Raw genomic sequence first — 20534 nt, forward strand, 5'->3', positions numbered from 1 at the left:
TCAGTTTGGTCTTAAGCTATTGCATATCAGTCCAGTCATCCTGTACAAACTTCTTGGCTGCAAAATGCTGATGTAGATAAGAAGTCCCACTAGAATATTGGGCAAAGGAGTGCCGCGATGTTAACGCAGTGTGCCTGTTTATAGTAAAGTCCTCATGCCTAATATGACAGTATAGATCCTCAAGAGGTGAAGGTCTCATTTTCATTCAGGTTTCTTTCAACTCTTCTAGCACCTGTGTTGAAAATAGGGCCTCACTGTCTTATCATACCAGTGAAAATTGAACTTATTTCTTTTAAAAGATTTTTTGAGTTCTTTCCCCTTGAAGAGAGCAACCAGATCCCATGACTGCCAGAACGGTGAAATAATTTACCTAAGGTCTTATTATTAGAAATGACCATGACTTCCTCCTACATGACAATCCAGTTTATTTCATGGAGGAACTGGTACAGGTCTAATTATGTGATGTTCACTGAGCCCACTGTGCCTCAAGCTGGTTTTTCTTCGTACCGTCCTGTCCTTCATCACTGAGCCAAGAGATGAGATCTTTTCTTCTGGTTGTCTGTGGGAGGCAGAGGTACACCTAATAGACACAACTCTTCATGATGCTTCCTGTCTTTAGTACCTATTCAGTGGTGAGGCATTGACTTGGGTCCTGTAGCACTTTCACTAGGACAAAAGAGAGTCCCCTAACCATCCAAATCTGGCCAAGGTTTTATGAAGCCCACAGGAGTTCCACCATGCAGACAGAGTTTGACTTGCTCACATGAATGCACCAGTTCATAACATCTCTCAGAAATTCCCAGTAGCCTGGGACTCTGCCACAGAGAGATGTGTTACCATTTTGCAAATGTGGAGTTAACAATATCATAGAATTATTTAGAGAAGTGGTGATAGGATTATGACTTCAGAATGTCTGACTCTCCAATCTATGCTTTCCTATATCTATCCTCCCCAGACATTATTTAGAATAATTTCTTCTTCCAAACAAAAAATAATCTTGGGAAAGGCAGATTCCCAATTCGGCTATGAAATGTCATCTGCATGATGATGATGATTTTGAGATGCAGCAAATGCATACATAATTATTCTCACTGCTCACAGAGCAGCAGATAGGCCCATTTGCTGCCTTCTGAAATGTATAACTAAACACTTTGCCTCATGTATCTGCTCTGTGCATTTGCATGAACTTACTCCCTAGGGCTCATTGTGAAATTATTCTAATTTTTTGAAGTAGGGAGAAATAAAAGGAATAATTCTGTTGTAAATGGCATTGATTTGTGTATGAAGTCACTACAGCTGTTTCTTGAAGGCACAAGAAGCAGAATTCTTTGTTTTGGTTTATTGTGTTTTGGTTTTTTTTAATGTGGGGATGTAGGGAGCAGTCTGACAGTACGAATACAGTGAATTTTGGAAGCAGTTCTGAAAACGGTTCCATGTTATGCATGTGAGAATGCAGAACAACAATAATAACAAAGTTAAGATTATTTTCTACTTTCAGATATGCATCTTGGTCTGTAGCAATAGTTACAACTAGATCTTGGTGTAAGGTAACTTATTTGATATAAAGGGTTTTATTTGACAGCCTGAACTTTCAGCCTTGAGTTACATAAGGAAAGACCCAATGGAATATACAATGCAAATATTCAAATAATATAATGAAAAATACCCTTCTGAACTCTTTTCCATTAAATATGAAAATTAAAATGACTTAACAAAACACTTTTCTGTCCCTCTGCTTTAACAACAAACAAAAGCTCCAATGTGGAGTCTGAAATAGCCCATCAAGGGAAGAGACCAGGCTAGGATTTACTAAATGGCTTCTTTTGAATAAAGCAATTAGTTCTGAAGGGAACATGTCATCTTCTGTACGTTGCTAAGGTAGAACAGTCATTGTGCTTTCTGGCACTCCATCAGTCTGCTCCTTGTGCATAGTTATTGCAGAAAGTGCATTTACACGTACTGTTGACGTCCGATGCCGGGAAGAGGTTTCTTAAATAACAAGACACAGGCTATTATGTGCATTATCTTTATTATTTTTTTTAAAGTGTCTTAGCCTTTGGGGACTGAAGGTACTTAATAATATGTTGCAATTACACTGTGCCAATGTGTTGTCGTCATATCTCAGGTGCTTGACAATCAAACAAGTGCAGATTAACTCTTTGTTATACAACGAATTTCCAGCTAGTTGCTTTTGTGTATAGGGCTTGCAATAAATCCAACTTGCAGTGAAGGCCATAAACATTTGTTGTCTTGGTTTATTGCCAAAGACTGTCCCAGGAAGAATGTCCTCTGCCACTCCCAGGTAAGCTTAGAGCTCTTATCTCCTATGTGGGCTATGCTTTTTACTAGGATGACATGTGACTTTCTGTACAGTGTGCTCTGGAGAGGGAGCATTATCAGGCAGCTTGCACCTTGCAAAGCATATGTTTGTAGGAGTCACTTGCCTTTCATATGAAAGGTTGGAAGGATGGAGAGCATTCCCAGTCCCATATTGCACAGCTCTTGAACCTTAAACCAAGGTATTATATTCCTGCAAGTTTTCAAAGAAAGGGGTTGCCAGAGGAAAAGGAAACACTGAGAGGCTCCAAAGAGGGGAAAAGACTGAAACTTTTGCTTGCTCATTATTAGACATTAGAGAAATAACAGGGGAGAACCTTACCAGGAAATCACTCACAGAGCAACAGGAAATCTGTTTTCTGCAGGAAAGTGGTTCCTGGTGCTCCCCAAAAGGCAAGGTGGTACCTGGTAGCCTGCTCAGCCAGCAATAAGCTAAGACCAAAGCCCCAGGTCACAAACTCACCAAGGGAAGGTTGAACAGTGTGTGGCCTACTAGTCACGTAGAAAGGACCTGAACTAAAAATCCTCTTGGACTGAGCTTTTCAGTCTCTAAATCAGGACATGGTAGAATGACTTCTGCATTGTGGGGCTTTTGTTTATTTCCCCCCCACAGCATCCTTGATACTGGAAAAAGCTCCCAGAATGGATGTCAAGTAGCTGTCCCTTCAAAGCATGGCAGACATATCACCCCTTAAGTCATGGAAAAGATCCAGTTTGAATTGATCTCTGCTAGCTATCCAGGTACTATTTGTCCTTCCTCATTTCTGCTCTGCTTTTTTTAACTATGACCCATCGGTATGTCTGGGTGTAGAGGGCAGGAGGCCAAAGGAGAATCAGCTGCTGTCTGTAGGTACCACACAGCAAGACTCAAAGCAGACATTGTTTGCTTTTTGGATGATAGAAGAGCTTTGCAGGCGGTGCCTAGTGTTTGGGTTTGGTTGTTGTGTTGGTTTGGGTTTTTTTTCGTTTTGAGTTTGAGTACAACTCAGAGGGAAAGTTTTGGTATCCAAGAATTTCAAAGACCAGGTGAAGAGGCCAAGCAAATGCTCAGGAGCAGTTGAAGCATGGCTCTTGCATGCTGTAGGGTCAGTAATGGAGTTGCAGGGAGGTTATTTATATAGTGGCACCAACTACAGAATTTAAGAAAAAAGAATTTAAGCTGTCTCTTGCCGAAGAAGTTTGTCTGGCATTCAGACCTTTCATACTGTAATCTTTCAGGTGACTTTCTCCTGCGCAATGTGAAGTGGGTGATGTGCCAGTGAAGTAGACCAGATGCAGTCCATACCCTGTCCAGGGCAGAAGCAGAATTGCTCTCATCTGAGTCAAATCTTGCATCTGCAGCCAACTGTGGGCCCAGGACTTTTCCTTTATGCAGTAGGAGTATGTAATCCTCCCCTGTTGTGCAGACCATTCGGCAGAAAGCAGTGCCAGTCTTTACAGCATGCACATTACAGGTAGAGATGGTAGGATCACCAATGAAGTTAATGCTTTTTCTTCAGAAGCCACTGGTCTCAGAAGCTCACACGCTACGCAGTTTAACTGCTTCAGCTTATGTTTACTGTGCAAAAGGTCGTTCTTCCCTCTGATTTTAGTCTTGGTTTTGTTTTCTTTCTTTGTGTTTTGGAAAGTTCCAGTTAAAGTGGTTCAGCTGTTCTGGAGAACAAGACTGGAAATTGTTTGCTAATAACAAAATAAGCTGAATTGTTCTTTTTGAGTTCCATATTTTAAAGCAGGATCTGGGGCTTTAGAGGACAAAGGGTTCATGGTGTCCCCATGGTGTCAAGGCAGTGCTTTGCATAACATGTCTATGGGAAGCCATGTATTGCCAAATTTTTTTTGTTGCCATCTTTTATCTATCAAAAAAAAAACGGAAAAGGGTGGTGGGGAACCCCAAGCATTTCAGTGTGCTCAGTTTTGCCAACAAATCCTCCTGATATTTCCTCTGTTGGCATGGGAATATGGGTGAAGTTGAGCAGGTTTGTCTTTGATGTTGTTTCTCCCAGCTGAAGACATTTTTCTGCAGTGCCAGATTCTAGGAAACAGGAAGCGTCAATCAGACGGACATTGTTTGGACCAGGCAGACGTTCTCAAGCACAGTGCTTGAGTTAGATTTTGGAACCTTGTTCCAAAGTGTGGAAAATCCATATTTTAACATTTTCCTTGGAAAAACTGAATGTGAGCTACACAGTTCTCATCTTTCTAGTACATGCATTACTAAAAAAAAAATCACATATGATCATCTTAGATGCATCTTCCTTAAATCTAAGGAAAACCTTTCCATAGGCTCCTGTTCTGACAGAACAAGAGTTTCGCTGCTCGTATTAGTACAACCAGGGAAGTCTTCAGGGTCATGGCTTTTCTTTCTGGTTTGGCTGCTCAGACCAAACCTGTAAAAACTACAGGAACAATTGAAGGTCTTAAGGAAGGTCTTGTGCAGGAAAAGACTGAGGAAGACTGGTAAAAAAGTAAGAGTGGTAAATAGGGCATAGAAGATACAACATGGCTGAGTGCAGGAAGTCGTTACGGATCCCGTCACTAGGAGTGTCTCCACGATGGAGGTTAGGATTAGACTTCTTAGCCTCTTTATTCACCGATAATGTATGAGTTAAAGGAGGTCTCCATACTGCAGGCAATACTAGTAGAGTCCTGGTTTTCTCTGCTTAAGTCATAAGAGAACTGTTACCATGCACTCTTTCTGAGAGTTCATTGCAGATTGACAACTGTGCTTGGAGCAACAATTCTTTTATGAATTTCAGGAATCCACTTACCTTCCCCTTATGCCTCTGGAATTCAGGACAAGGGCTTGCTCTTGGAAATGCTGGTATTCCTCAGAGTAATATTTCTGGGTGCCTTGTTGGAGCTCTGATAGCTGTGATTAAGATTGAGCATTGAGTTGTGACTGAGGGTAAAAGTTGATGTTGAGAGTTGACTGCTAAACTCAGTTTTGTGTGCTCTTAGCATTTGTATCATTCAAGTCCTTAACTTGCTCAACACACAAAATATGATGCTGCAACAGCACAGCACAGCCATCATGTTGGAGTGCAATGTTGTCCACCATATCTGAAATGTCCATCATATTTGAAAAATCATGGCAGTCAGGTGAAGGTCCCGACAACTGGAAAAAGGGAAATATAACCCCCATTTTCAAGAAGGGATAAATGGATGACCCAAGTAACTACAGACCAGTCAGTCTCACCTCTGTGCGTGGCAAAATCTTGGAGCAGATTCTCCTGGAAGGCATGCTAAGGCACATGAAAAACAACAAAGTGCTTGGTGACAGCCAGCATGGCTTCACTAAGGGGAAATCCTGCCTGATCAGTTTGGTGGCCTTCTATGATGGGGCTACAGAACAGGGGTAGAGCAGCTGATGTCATCTACCTGGACTTGTGTAAAGTGTTTGACACTGTCCCACACAACATTATTGTCTCTAAATTGGAGAGACATCAATTTGATAGGTGGACCACTTGGTGGACAAAGAACTGGCTGGATGGTGAATGCTCCATCCCTGGCAGTGTTCAAGGCCAGGTTGGACGAGGCCTTGGGTGATATGGTTTAGAGCGAGGTGTCCCTGCCCATGGCAGGGGGGTTGGAACTTGATGATCTTAAGGTCCTTTCCAACCCTAACTATTCTATGATTCTATGGCCGCACAAAAAGAGTTGTGGTCAATGGTTCAATGTCCAGCTGGAGACCAGTAACGAGTGGTGTCCCTCAGGGATAGGTGTTGGGACCGGTCTTGTTTAACGTCTTCGTCGCTGACATGGACAGTGGGACTGAGTGCGCCCTCAGCAAGTTTGATGATGACACCAAGCTGTGTGGTCTGGTTGATAAACTGGAGGGAAAGAATGCCATCCAGAGAGAGCTTGACACACTTGTGAGGTGGGCTGATGCCAACCTCATGAAGTTTAACCATGACAAGTGCAAGGTCCTACACCTGGGTTGGACCAATCCCAGGCACAGCTGCAGGTTTGGCAGAGAAGAGATTCAGAGCAGCCCTGCAGAGAAGGACTTGGGGGTGCTGGTCGATGAGAAAATGAACAAGAGCTGGCAGTGTGCGCTTGCAGCCCAGAAAGCCAACTGCATCCTGGGCTGCATCAAAAGGAGTGTGACCAGCAGGTCGAAGGAGGTGACCCTGCCCCTCTACTCTGCTCCTGTGAGACCTCACCTGGAATACTGTGAGCAGTTCTGGTGTCCTCAACATTAAAAGGACATGGAACTGTTGGAACAAGTCCAGAGGAGGGCCACGAGTAATGAGCAGGGGACTGGAGCACCTCCCATATGAAGATAGGCTGAGAAAGTTGGGGCTGTTAAGCCTGGAGAACAGAAGGCTGCGTGGAGACCTCATAGCAGCCTTCCAGTATCTGAAGGGGGCCTATAGGGATGCTGGAGAGGGACTCTTCATTAGGGACTGTAGTGATAGGACAAGGGAGAACGGGTTAAAACTTAAACAGGGGAAGTTTAGATTGGATATAAGGAGGAAATTCTTTCCTGTTAGGGTGGTGAGGCACTGGAATAGGTTCCCCAGGGAGGTTGTGAATGCTCCATCCCTGGCAGTGTTCAAGACCAGGTTGGATGAAGCCTTGGGTGAGATGGTTTAGTGTGAGGTGTCCCTGCCCATGGCAGGGGGTTGGAACTAGATGATCTTAAGGTCCTTTCCAACCCTAACTATTCTATGTTTCTAAAAAAGAGTTAGTTGCCTCACAAAGAACTCCAAGCAGTGGAAGAAAACCCTAAGTGAAAAATGAAAGCAAAGAACTGCTTAAAAGCACATGGAATTTCTTGTCTTTGTGGAATGAGGCACAGATGCCTGGAGCCACAGAATAAGTTTCATGGGGGCATCCAGCTCCAGCTGAGAAGCAGATCCCACTTTCACATTTACTTGCAGGTCTAAATTGATTTGCTCAGCTGCATGGACAACCGAGAGGCAGCCATGAGTTACTACTAGCCAACTCAGCAGCTACCTGCTCAAATGTGATTGCTTCTTATGTAAAGCTTCTTTCTGATTGTTCATACAACTTGGGGCACTTGACTGTCTTCTGCCAGCAATATTTATTGCTGTATTTTGGTCTGCGATTGAGAGCTGAACTCTTACTGGGAGCTTTATCATGGTCTCTTGAGCATCCCTAAACAAGCGACTAATGCACTAGATGTTTTGGGGGCAGGAAAAGAGACCTTCCCTGGAGAAGCTTGATGTTTGGTAGCCCTGTGTCGACTATACTTGCTCCTCCTGAAAACCTCCTAGCTTCCTAGACACAGAGTTCTCTGCCAGAATGCCTGTAGTACCCATTCTGCCTATGGTGCAAGCAGAACTGGAAAGTGCTTCTCTTTTTCTTACTGTCTGAAATCCCAAGCTCCTTTGTGATTTTTTGTTTTGGCTTTAGTAAGAGACTTTCTGGGAGACTGGCTCTTCCCTTTCTTCATTTGGATGCTCATTCCTGGGAATTCTTTAAAGAGAGAGTCTGAAAAACTGCCTTTTGCTTAGCAGTGAAGTTGTTGCGTGGAAATTTAAAGCCAGTGCCACATGGGGCTGTTGAGCCATAGCACATTCCTGGAACTGCATGAGGCAGCTTGCAGCACATCAGAGCTTTTGCCACCTTGCTGATATGGGGCTTTAGGAGATTATGCAAAGGCTTTCATGTCTGAGCAACCTGGAGCCGTGGATTTTCTGGCTGGTGGTCACTCATCTCTGAAACTGCAGAAGCGTGGTACACAGCACACTCCTGTCTGGCCCTGTGGTTTCTGGTAACATGTGGTAGGAGAGAGGGGAGAAATGAACCCCATTATGTAGCTGGTGGACAGTGCAATCCCTTATGTGATACATGTGTGTGTGAACAATTCCTTCCTGACCTTGGGGAAGATTGGCTCATGTCCTAAAGAGCAAGATTTAGATCACTTTTATCTTTATTCTCTGAGCTACAGGGATTATTAATGGCTATAAAATGACCCAGCTGCAGTGTTTCACTTGGTGACCTTCAGCAACAGTGAATTGTGCAGGCTGGTGGTACAGTGGGGGTGGGGAAAGGTTTTCCTTATTCTTCAGGAATGTGGGAATACTTCATAGAGATGTCAGGTTGGAAAAGGGGCTTTGAGAAATTGCTTGTTACCAACACTGACCTGAGCAGCTGAACTGTGTGGTGCTATCCAATGAGTAGAGCAGAGGAGGGAGGAAGAGATCTCACCCAACTGATGTGAAGTGGAGCATTTATCCTGCAGCATAGGGGCTGTGTTTACATGCAGTACTACTGCACCCATGGTTCCATTTCGTATTTCAAAGTGCTCAAGATATCTGTGCCTTGGTGCTGGCCTTGGAGCTTTGGATAGTGAAACCCTCTGTACCAACCCCATCAAAACACTGCCAAGCATCTTTACATTCTCCTGGATCTGTGTTCGAATGGATTAGGCAGGGAATAAAAAGTCGTTGGAGTCCCTCTTCAGCCTGCTCATCAAAAGGCCCATTAGAATGAGGTGAGCTGAGTATTTTTGTGTCATTGGCCCTGGACAAGGGCCACTGAGCTGATTAGGTTGATCATGTACAAGAAAGCAGAGAAGAGTTCTTCTCTGTCAGCTCTGAGTAGTTCCATGCACTGAGAGAAAAACCTGCCTGAGTAGTTTAGTCTCATTGAACTTTTAGTTGCGTGAAGTCTATTGTAAGAGCAAAGAGGTGCACTTTGCAGCCAGCCCAGGGAGACACAGCATACTGACTAGAAATCCATCTCATCTCACACTGACCTATTTTGAAAGGGTAAGCTCTTCTTCCCTGACTCGATTTACATGCTGGCTGTCAAGTTATAAGAGCATCATTTGACAGTGAAGATACTGCTGTTTGTATCGGCAATCACCAGCCTAGCAAGAGTTTGTAATTTGACTAACAGCTCATGACATTATTCTTATTATTTATTTTTGGCAGAACAAATGCAGCAACAACTTTCTTCCATGGCATCAGCTCCAAATGTCTGTGGCATCTGATCAGCCAAGGCTCTTTTTAAAAAATTCAGCCATACTCCTCATCTTGCTAACTTTACAGTCCCCCATGGCATCTGTGTGCAATGAACTGAGCTGTTGAGACTAAATGCAATTTGCAATCAGGCTTCTGTTAATGTGGAAATGTACCGGCTGCTCTCCTGCAGTATGGATTCTCATTCTGTCTAACATATGGTAGCATTAAATCCAGTCTGGAGTGCCTCTCATTACCACACTGTCAGTCTTTACAGAGTGAAGAACCCTGAAAAACAAGTGTGAGAGAAATACATTTCAGGAACTGGCTCTCCTCTAGCAGAGCTTGTTGGAGTTATCAAAAGGAGACCGTGCATCAAAAACTATCCCTGACAGCCACCGAAGCAAGTACAGAAAACTGATGTGAACACTGATGCAAAAGCCATGTACTTCCCAAGGCAGGTATCACATAGGGAGAAGGGGACAAGGAGAATCATAGAAGAGCAAGTTCATTATTAACATGTTAAAAAGCTAGAATCAGTCTGTTCTTCTGCTACCATTATAGGAGAGATTTTGATTCAGGAAGATAGCCTTGGGTATGAAGCCAACAGTTATGTAAAGACTTGATGCGAATGTAGGCAAAATAAGAAATATATCCATATACAGAGAAAACAAACAGACAAACATTTAGCCATGAAGTATTTCATTGCAGCTTTAGCCCATTGTTCAGCACATAAGCACTGGAATTTCTTCAGTGTTAGCATATCTCCCATTGTCATGCAAGGTAATTTTAATTTTGCTACTTGAGTGTTATGAATAATTCAGAGTATTTTCTCACTGTCGGCTCTGATGGATGTCCTCAGATTGTCTTCCCTGAGGTGCTCAGAGCTCTGGACTTAGTGAAAAGGATACAAGCTGGATCTGAAGAGAATTAAGAATTGCTGTGGCCCAACAGGGGCATGGGCATCTGAGTCATGAGTTTGCAGTGCTGGCTTATTCTTAGCTTTCTTTGCCACCCTGAAGACCACATGTGGTTGGGTTGTTGTGTGGGGGGTGGGTTGGTTGGTTTGGTGTGGTTTTTTGTTTTTTGTGAGCATCTGCTCTACTCATGCACACTCATGTTATTTGTTACTTGCAAACCCAACAATTTGTGTTTGGTGCCATGAGCCTTTGAAGTGTGAAGAATTCCAGAGTTAAGATTGTGAGCTAATGTCAGAAGTAAGAGTTACTAGTGCAGATGATCTTACCTGCTTTTTCTTCTAGATGCTTCTCTGAGAATGCCTTATGAGTGGAAGTTCTTTTAATATAGACCTATGGCTGCTGAAGAGCTGAAGACAAAGGTAGTGTCAGTTACTCAGGAGTGTAATTACAAAAAAACTTGAATACTGAGATATAAGAGGGAAAGGTGGCAGCAGATCTAAGACTACTTTTCCATCCTGGAAGATTCAACCGTGTATGGCTGAAGATATGAGTGACACTAGCATCACAAAGTGCTTCCTGGCAGTACTGTTTAAGAATAATGTGCCTGTTGAATAGTTTCTTCTTTCTTTATTACACTTCTCTATATCTCTTGGTAGAGCTAAGACCTAAGAAACTGTGTATTGTTAGCTTGGACTCTGGCTCTGTCATTGGTTCTCATATCTGCAATATCACTTTGTGAATATTTTAGTGTCCTGACCCGTAATGCCATGGCAGTCTTAGAATGACACAACTCTGGGCAGATTTGTGAGAAAAATAGAAACAAGCAGTTTGCTGGTTGAAGTTTTTTTTCTCAGGAAATGTTTGTAGATAGGAACAAGACCTGGACTAGAAAGAAGATGAGGTATACTTTGGATCTTCCTCAGTTCCAGATGGCCAGAATGTTTCATGTGTGTTCACATAGAGGAAACTGTATTTTATATGGAGACAGAAGTAGGTGTGCTCATCCCAGCTTCAACGCAACCTCATTTTTGTTGTCTTTACTTCAATTAAAAATGTGAGGATTGACCTAGCAGGGTCTCATTTTTGAGGTTTAGGCTACTGCAGTTGTGGCTAGTGAAAACAAGGATAATCTCCATTGTGAGAACTTAGTCGATCAAGAGACATCTCATCTCCCCCAGGAGGTGACTAATCCAAATTTAATCCAGGAAGATAAAATTGAAGGTCAAGAATGAATTTTAGTGCAGGTTTAAATTCTGAAAAATAGAATGGAATTTAAGAATAGAATGTTTATGTACTTATATGAATATGGGTAGAAAAGGGGGTATTTTCAAGTCACTTGCTTAGTCAGAGTCTTAAACTTCTTTCCGAGAAAACATGGGTATCAGTTTTATCCTGGCTGTGAGTTGTTAGTTTGTCCTCAGTAGCAGGAGGGCAACAAGCAGCTCTTGTCATGTTTATCCTAAATGTGACAACAGTCAGTTCCTAACTGTGTAACTCTCTCTTCTCCTCCACATGGGATACTCACTTAGTTGTCTCAGTGATATCCAACTGGGCTCCATCCCAATTATTTGTTTTTCTGGTAATCATCCATATCTCCATGTAAAAAAAAATTAAAAAATACCATTGAAATAACTGTGGTTGTACAAAGTAAATAACTGAGCAGAAGCTCTCAGCATCCAGAAAGGGAAGAGGGGAGGATACTTTTTTTGAGAAAGTGTTTTCTTTGCTTTTAACCTATATCCTCAGGTTCCATCATCAGAGACCTTAAGCTAAGCTGCACTGCACTCCCCTCTGCTCCTGTGCTTTGGTGCCCCATGACAAGGAGAGAGAAGGCACGTGAGGTTCTGCACAAAGTTTTCTTGGTGCCAATACCACTGTATGCGGGGGAAGTACCTACAGTCCTCAAATGCTTGTGGATTCAGCCTGGCAGAGTTCATTTCAGATTACTTTGATCCTCTCCCTAAATGCTGTCCCTGTCTTGAAAAGTGAGAGGTCTGGTTTGCAGAAGCATAGTGTCCTCATGGTGTCTGACAGAGACCTTGTTTGTCCTGATACTGCTGCTCATCTTGGTGATTTTAGCACTTCTGATGGGCAAAAGTGCTTGGGCTTTGTGTGCCTTTGATGTGAGCAACTTCTGGCTATGTGGAAGCACTATTTGTGGCCATGTCTCCAAAAGGAGGTTGTCTAACGGGGATGCTGCACATGTGGCTTGTGACTCAGATTTTGGTTGACTCAAGAGTTTCCTGCCAAGAGCCACCTTCATGATGGGTTGTGTTTTCTGCTTCTGCTTAGGCCTAGATCATCTTTTACTACCTGTTTCTCACTCGGTTTGTATTCTGACCTGTTACTGCAGCTTTGACTGTCCTATCTCTAGTTCTGATTTCTGGGCAAGCTTTCCATGAAGAAAACTGCAGGGCAAGCAATAGAAGTAGATGAAAATGCTTGTAGTATCTGCGAACTGTAGTGGACTGTCAAAAAAGTTGTTACAGAGGAAGCAGTATTAAGCACCAAGAGTAACAGGTGCTACACCTTGGGCTTTTGGAAAGTGATGGTGAAATAAAAAGGGGAAAGTTGAAGGCATATTTTAGAGATCCATAGATCAAAGATAATGGTGTTACGGTGTTTATTACAACTTCCTTGTAATGATCTAAAGCAAAAGATGTAGTAGTCATGACCTGAAAGCCATTGGGAATTAATGGATATTGCTATTGATACCAAATGTTTTATATTCTTCGCTCTCCTACTCTGACACTATGCAAATTCACAGTAATTCTCTAGAAACATGCTTGAGGACAAGGGGATACGATTATTCATGCTTGATGGGATTTGCCTATGTTATTTAGGGAACAGATATCGAATTTTGTGAATTTGGCAACAATTGAAGCCACTGGCTCTCTGATGGGACTTCAAAAGAAGAATTGTGAGGCTGGAAAATGTGTATCTTTGCTCATCATCTCTTGGTCAGTTGAGTTTCCCTTGGCCAAACTTGCAATAAAACAAACCAATTAACCAGAGATGATTACTAGTTCATAGTATGTGAAATGCTTCAATCACAGGCAGTTTTTGAATGGCCAATAATAAGAACTTCTCACTTCTGTGTAACAAGGTCTGTTTACAGAATAATGAAGGGAAGGATGTCTCCATAGTAACCTGTAAAGCAAGCAAGTCTGCATCTTCCACTCTGATGCAGTCTTGGTAAACAGGTTGTACATATGCTTAAAAAGAAATAATCAAAAAACCAAAAAACAACACCTCCAAAACCCAACCAAACCAAAATAAACCAAGCTTTTGGGTTATGTAACTTCCATTACTACTAAAGAGCTGCTGGTTTCAAGATCTGTCCCTCCGCTTCCCCTTATTTGTTATATTTGAAATGTTCTAAGAAATTCAATAAATTTGAACAGATGTGAGTTGCTGTTAAATCAGGGGGTCTGTACCTGAAGGGCTCTTCTGCAGGTGAAGAGACAGGGAATTGTGAATAGTCTTCAAACACATAAACAGATACCGTGAGGAAGAAATTTTCACATTGCCTGAGGACAGGGCCAAAAGTCTTGGGCTTACCTTGAAACAGAAAATGTGGTCAAGCCTAGACATGAGACAGCATTTTCTAAGGGTATGAGGAGTTAATCTTTAATGAATTCCTGAACAAGGTTATACAATTTTCCTTGCTGGAGATTTAAAAAAAAACAAACCAAACACACAACCCCTTCATCCACCCACCCACCCCAAACAAACAAACGAAAACCCAGCAACCCCCCTAATTGTTTAAGTGGAGGTTATTGTGTCTTAAGATACCGGGACAGCGTTGGTGACTTTCTGAGTTCCTGTTCAGTACTGCATTCTATGATCCATTATATTTCCTACGGTTTCTCCTAGGAAGCAAGTCTGTTTTTTTTTTTTTCTGAGAAAAGGATATGAAAACTGCTTGTTGGTTTCTGTCTGATGTCACTTTTGTGAACTGCCAATTGTATGTGAACCTCTCCTGTTGGAAGGACAGATAGTATGTGAGAGAGGTGAGGTCCAGCACATGAAGATAGAAAAGGGTGCTTGAATGTGCAGCTTCAATCATCATGGCTACTTTCCCTGAAAGACCAAGTCTCACTCAGGGCTACAGGAGCAAACTAAGCCAGTGGTGCACTGCCTGGAGGATGACTATGTGATACAGCACCAGACTACAGAGGTGGGATGAAAGGTAGGAGCTGGCTAATGGGGTGTCCCATTCCATTCCTTGTACTGGTGTCCATGCCCATTTGTGTCATTGTTTCAGTACACGATTACCAAACCCTCAAATTCCCTTCGCAGCTCTGGGGAAATGTCTTGTAGGAACTCTAAAATTCAGGGTTTTTTTCCAGGCTTTAGAAGTCTGAGGAAGGTAGCCATTGGGATCTGGAGAGAGCAGATTTCTGGGACTCCCTGTTTCAGCTGGGCTGGTCTGATTGCCCATTGGTATTTCCTAAGCTGGCAGATGGAAGTGGAAATTTCAAAATGTTGGAAAACTATTCCAGTTACTATTTAACACCACCCCCCCAAAAAAAAAACAAACAAACAAAACACCAAACAAACAAACAAATCCTTCAGGAAAAATTATGTATTCTGGTGAATGCTGGTGAAGGGACAAACATTTGTAGATCATAATGTTATCTGAGCATGATTCCTGATTGTTGAGAACATGCTGAGACCTGGGCAGCATGCATCTCTCCTTCCTTCTGATTTTTCTTCATGTTGTTTTTTTTCCTTCCCTTCTACTCATAGCGTCTGCATTAATTTCTGCTGCCACCCAATATCTCCTATTGCCAATTTAATCCTGCATTAATCAATAATAATCAGAGTTTCTTATTTGCTGCCGTCTGTTTTCTTTATAGGGGCTGCTTTTAAGAATCTCAGTTTGTGGCAAAGCTCTTCCACGGGTGTGGCAAGTGTGGAATTGGATGGGAGCAACAGAGCCAGCGGGGCAGGGATGTGAGAGGGCGCACCCCGGTGAGGATGAGTGCTCCCAGGGAGCACCTCCTGCTATCTTTCCTCCATCCGCTGGGGGCCGGCGAGGACTTATCCCCCCGAGTACCAAGGTGCCCGCGGGAGATGCTCCGGACCTGGCTGGGCGTTGTGGGCGGCCATCTGCTGCCACCTCCTGTCCAAGCAGGCGATGGCACCAGACCACAGGGGTCCGGAGCTGCCCGCGGGAAGCCGGGGGGGGGGGGGGGGGGGCAGGGGGCAACGCAAGCCGATAAGAAACCACCTCCAGCCTTCAGGGAGGAAACTGCCGTCTCCTTGAGGCTTTGAGGGTGGTGCCTATGTGAGCAAGGGCAGCGAGGATGCCAGGTGTCTTGGGTGATACTGCTGGCTACTGACCTGTCTCATATTTTTATTGTCTCTACCATGCAATGGTCCCGTTTCCTTTTGCAGTTTGCTCTTTCTGGGTACCTTGGCAGCTCAGAACCCCCAGCCAAGGAATGACCAACACCCAACATGTTGGAGGCACCTGGCCAGCAGCAATTGCAGGAGGAGGCACACTGGTTGCTCCTCTCCATCCCCTGCGGCAGGGCTGCCTTTTTTCCCTCGCCTCATTTCGCAGCCGCTCCCCGTCGGCTTCGGGCTCCTCAGCTGGGGCTTGAACGCCTGAGGAGGGTGTGCCATGGTTACTGTGCCAGAGCTGCTTGCTGGCAGACAGGCTCTGGCTGCTGCGGCTGCCGTGCTGCTGGCCAGTCCACAGTGACTTGCTAGTGCTGGTGACTAGTACTTGCTTTTTAATTTGGATCCTGGAGCCTCATTTCTGTTTTCAGGAGAGGGCAAGGGCTACTCTTTGTCCTTGCTTGCTTTTACTTCTTTGGCTTGTTCTCTAATAGCTATTGCAGCTTCCCTGCTGCCTGTGGTGACTACAAATTTGAGCTGAATTAATACCAGACAGAGGTTCAGTCCGAGGCAAACTTTCCTTCCCAAATGTTCAGTCTGAAAAGACATGAAAACAAGACAGGTTGCCACCTACCTTCCCCATTCCTGCCTCATCCTGGGCAAAAGTTTGTTCTCAACCTTCAAGCAGGACTGAGAGGCTCTTGGTGCTATGCTGGGCACCAACCAAGCAGACATCGAAGGGCGAGTCTGTCTGCCAGACCTCAGCAAGCAAACAGAAAGCAGCAGTATGGCTGGCACTGACAGGTTTTGCTTGCCACCCTGGAAGCAGCCCTTGGTTGCAGCAGAGGTGTTGCTGCTCCTTCCCCAGCTGGCCCAGGCTGCTGGCCCTGCTCAGACCCTCAGCCTGTCCTTGTGCAACCCTGTGCTGGCCATGTTTCATCCTTTTCAGTTATGCCTCTCCACATCTCCTAGAAGCATCAAGATTTGAGCTTTGGTTTCTCCCTGTTTTCTTTCCCAAGGACTCTTATTTCATGGCGTCCTGCCCTTTTGTACTGAGGTTTGTTTTCGTGCTGCCTGGCTGAGGTCAGCATCTGTTCCCACAGTCCCTGCCCAAGGGGACTTTCTGATACTGGATAATGCAGTTGCAGGCCCCAGACCCTCTCTGGTAAGAGCTAGGTGTTAGATCCCAAAGCAGCCACTCTTTCTAAATCAAACACAAGGAAACCGCCTGCCTTCCTCTTTATCTCTGGGTCTATGCATGCAGGTATTCCCCATAAAGAAAGTGGTACAGCTACCATGTGGTGGGGACCACAGCAGGAGCCTGCCTACCCTAAGAAGCCTCATGGTTGGTGTGTCTGGCAGGTGCTTTTATCTGAATTTGAATGCTGCTTCATCCTTGACCTGAAACTAACAGGTCCCTCCAACCCCATGCCTGTGACAGGTAGAATTCCTTCTGAGTTGTTTTTCTGTGGTGGTTTTGTTTGCTTGTTTGTCTGTGTTTTTTTTTTTTTTTTTTTGCTGTAGAGCTCCCTGTGCTGCCATGTTTCAAAAGAAGCTGAAAAGCTACAGCAAAAACCACAGAAAGCCTCTGCATCCCCAGACACGGTGCTGTGCCACGCAACAAGCTGCTGCTTTGGAACTCATAGATAATTGTTAGTCCTGTCAAGGGCTGGTCATTTTAGTAGTGTAAAAATCACTAGGGTTTTATTTCAGGCTTGTTAGACTGGGCAAATTTTACCAAGCCAGTATGCACAGCTGGAGTTAAACAGAAAAAGTCCAATTCCACAAATACTAGATTTTCTCTTACTTGGTTAGAAACAGGGAAACAAAGTAAACAAGAGAAGGAAGGGCTGGGGAAGTGGGGAGAAGGGAAGGGGAGAAAAACGTCCTTTCTGACAAAACTGTTTTCACCTCCTCCTTCTGAAGAGAGGTTTTATGCCATATGGAGTTTCAAATGTTTGTTTGCTCTGCCTACTTGGCTATTTACTGCTCTGAGAGTCTGTGTTGCCTTTGCTGGCATGCTCAGTCTTTCAGAGAGTATGACAGAGTGCAAGGCTGTTTACCTATTTCTGCTAACACTTATTTAGCAGTGAAGTTGGTTTCTGATGCAGGTTTTGCCATGGATTCTTGTGCTTGGAAACTGTAGCAGGAGCATGGTCATAGTGGGAATCTTAAGGGAGAATTTCTTTATCTTCTTCTAGGCAATAGTAACTCCTGTTATATGCTTCGCTCTCACTGTTGCATTTAACTCACGAAAGAGGAGAAAGTTCTTTTATTCCTGAGTTTTGACAGGTAAAGAAACAAAGGATTTTGCAGAGGAGAGTATGGAGAAAGAAGGGAAGGTAGATGTTGTTTAGCAAAAGAGCATCTATGGGAGAACCAAAGTCATCCAGAAATTTTCTGGATCCCTTGTGCCTGCTCTGTGAACATCCACCACCCTTGAATGTCAACTCCACCAGCTTTTCTTCTCCAGCCTGGCTCAATAATCCTGGTCTTCGCCATCAGCTATGGGCTAGACAGACTGGAAACTCTCATTCCTAGACAAGCTGATTATTGTTCTCCATGTTCATTACCCTTATTAAGTTTCATGCTCCTTTTACCATGTTTCTGTAGGGCTGCAATCATCTGTCAAGGACTATGAGGTGAATGCTTCTTTTGCTTCAACCTCTTAAATTCAGTGTGGGGAAGGACCACCTTTGCTGCTGAAGCCTTATTTTGTACACCTGTAGACTAAACAGCATTCTCTGGACCAGCTTCATGCTGGTACACTGACCCAATATTAGCAAGTATCTGCAAGAGACCCCAAGTGCCCTGAGGGACCTGAGCTTGAAAGCTGCATAGTCCTGTTTCATAGTGTGGGTCTGCTTAACTACTTTTTGGAATTTCAGCAGTGCTTTGATATTTATTGTTTAATTCTGGATCCTGCCCTTCTTTCAGAATGACCTATCACCCATAGTTGGTGTTTTAGTTTTGTTTTGTTTTTCCTCTGTTTTTACAGGATAGGAAGAATGAAAGCCACTTCATTTTATTAAAACCAGAAAGGATGCTGTTGGCTGTTTTGCCCAACATCTTGAACAGTATTGCCCGTGGGACTCACTGCTTGTTCTCTGAACTGGGTCAATAATGTCTCTGACCCAGGACTTTTCCAGGCAGTAATCTGAGTGTTACTGATGCTTACTAAGCAATACTACCCTGCAATCATTCTTAAAAAATAACAAAAAAAAAAAAAAATCTATGTATTTCTGTCTTATCATTTAAGGATCCTAAAACCCAGCTCTTTCTTAACTGTCTTTCAAGGAGACAATAACTGCTTGCTATGTTCTGGAAAGGTCCTTTATATTTGATATTAACTAATGGGGATGAAATTGCTCTTGGCTTTTGATATTCCTAAGTGTTCCCCTTTGGGGGCTGGATTCCTTCCCAGCAAGTGGCAGCAGCCACCAGCAAAGGTGAGTTTGACATTGCTGCAAATTCTCCCTGCAGCAACCCGTGCTACTGTGCCAGAATTGACTCCCTTTGTTCAGATTATTTATTGAAGGTGAACTCCTTGAGCACACAGAGTACAGCATGTTTTCCTGAGCACAAGCAAGGATCACAGAGATATGCTGGAGGAAAAGGTCTCACCATAAAACCAAGTCAGACACTGCATAGGTTTCAGGCTGCTACCTCCAGCTACTCTTGGATACTTGGTTCCAGGCAAGGGGCAGCTTCCCTTTTCCAGTAGAGCCTTTGGCTCAAGTAATCTGGGGAAAGATTATTTTTGTTTATAGTTTAGAAAGAAAGGAGGGAGAACTGGGATACTTGGCTCTCTGTACCTCCCTTTTCCTGTCTGTGAAATGTGGGCAACAATACTTTACCTTCTTCAGAGGGACATTTGCAAGCTAATGGACTGAAAGTGCTCAGAAACTCCCCACATCAGCAATTGGGACACATTGGCAATCTGCCCAATAGCTTTTAGATATGCCTTACCTAAGCAACAGTGGGCGATAAATGATATAAACATGTTGTCTCTAGTGTGCTGGCGGCTCTCTAGGTGCTGTGTGGTCTGTGTATCTGCAGGGAGTGCTGCTATTTGCTATGTGTTGGGAGTCTTCTCCTCCATTTCTTCTGGGTTCCACAGAATCTGCCTGCGACTTTGCTGGCAGAACTGCCTTTTTAGCCAAGAGAGGGTTCCTGCATTCCAGCATTGCCATCAGCTCAAATGAAGTTTGGCTAACGGGCCACAGTGCCTGCAGGTTCTTGAAGGCTGGCATGCTTCTGCAAGCACCAGACCGTGACAGGGTCCGCTACCTCCAGCCTCTTGCTTAAATTATAAATGTTGACACTTTTTATGGCATTGCAATTGTGTTCTCTGCTGGCTCTGGACTAATCCTCTGTCATGACAGGAAGGTATTTCTCTGGATACTTATGCTGTGAGACTGGGAGCAGAATGCAACCCTGAAGGCTTTCAGCAGTAGTAAGTTGCTTTCATTGCTAGTATATAAAAAACCTGCCACGCTGTCTCTTTGATATCTTTCCTGGATTAGTGCTGCTGCAAGGCTTCTCTGATCTCTGTCACTAAATGACACAACACAGAAGGGCAATGTAGAAGTGAAATTAGCAGAAAGGGATCTCTCTGCTTTAAAGCCAGGGTGATCTTTGGGAAAAGAATTACTTAGATCTTTGATGCTGCAAAAGGCCAGGCAAGTGGGGCATGCAGGAGAAATCCAATTGTTCGAATAGTGGGAACACTGAGAGAAAAATGTTAGTGTCAATCTCAGGTTAATTGGAAAATATTCAAAGGACTTCGTTTTGCTCAACTTTGAGGTTAGAAGTTCCCTGGGGTTCTATGGAAACAACGCAATGCTGGCAGCAACTTTGAAATAAGCAGGAGTAAGCTGCAAAGCAAAGAAGTTGTTAGAGGGGATGTGACCTCCTTGTGGACGGGTGGACGGGGCAGCAATAAAGCAGAGATGAGAATGCTGTGCCAGCTGCTCTTGCTTCAAAAGAAGTCTGT

General features: G+C 43.8%; 1 long non-coding RNA gene across 1 annotated transcript in view; it reads left to right on the top strand.

The window, feature by feature from the left end:
* Positions 1 to 2202: 2202 nt before the first annotated feature.
* LOC133209838 (uncharacterized) overlaps positions 2203 to 20534 on the top strand; it is a 32471-nt gene continuing 14139 nt past the window's right edge. Inside the window, exon 1 of the long non-coding RNA XR_009724778.1 lies at positions 2203 to 2302. This is a non-coding gene — a long non-coding RNA (uncharacterized LOC133209838). The remainder of the gene's footprint in view (positions 2303 to 20534) is intronic.

Source organism: Neopsephotus bourkii, unplaced genomic scaffold, assembly GCF_033783945.1.
Source record: "Neopsephotus bourkii isolate Nb327-2 ecotype Australia unplaced genomic scaffold, CSIRO-AGI_Nbou_v1 NB_369, whole genome shotgun sequence".
Taxonomy (NCBI): Eukaryota; Metazoa; Chordata; class Aves; order Psittaciformes; family Psittacidae; genus Neopsephotus; species Neopsephotus bourkii.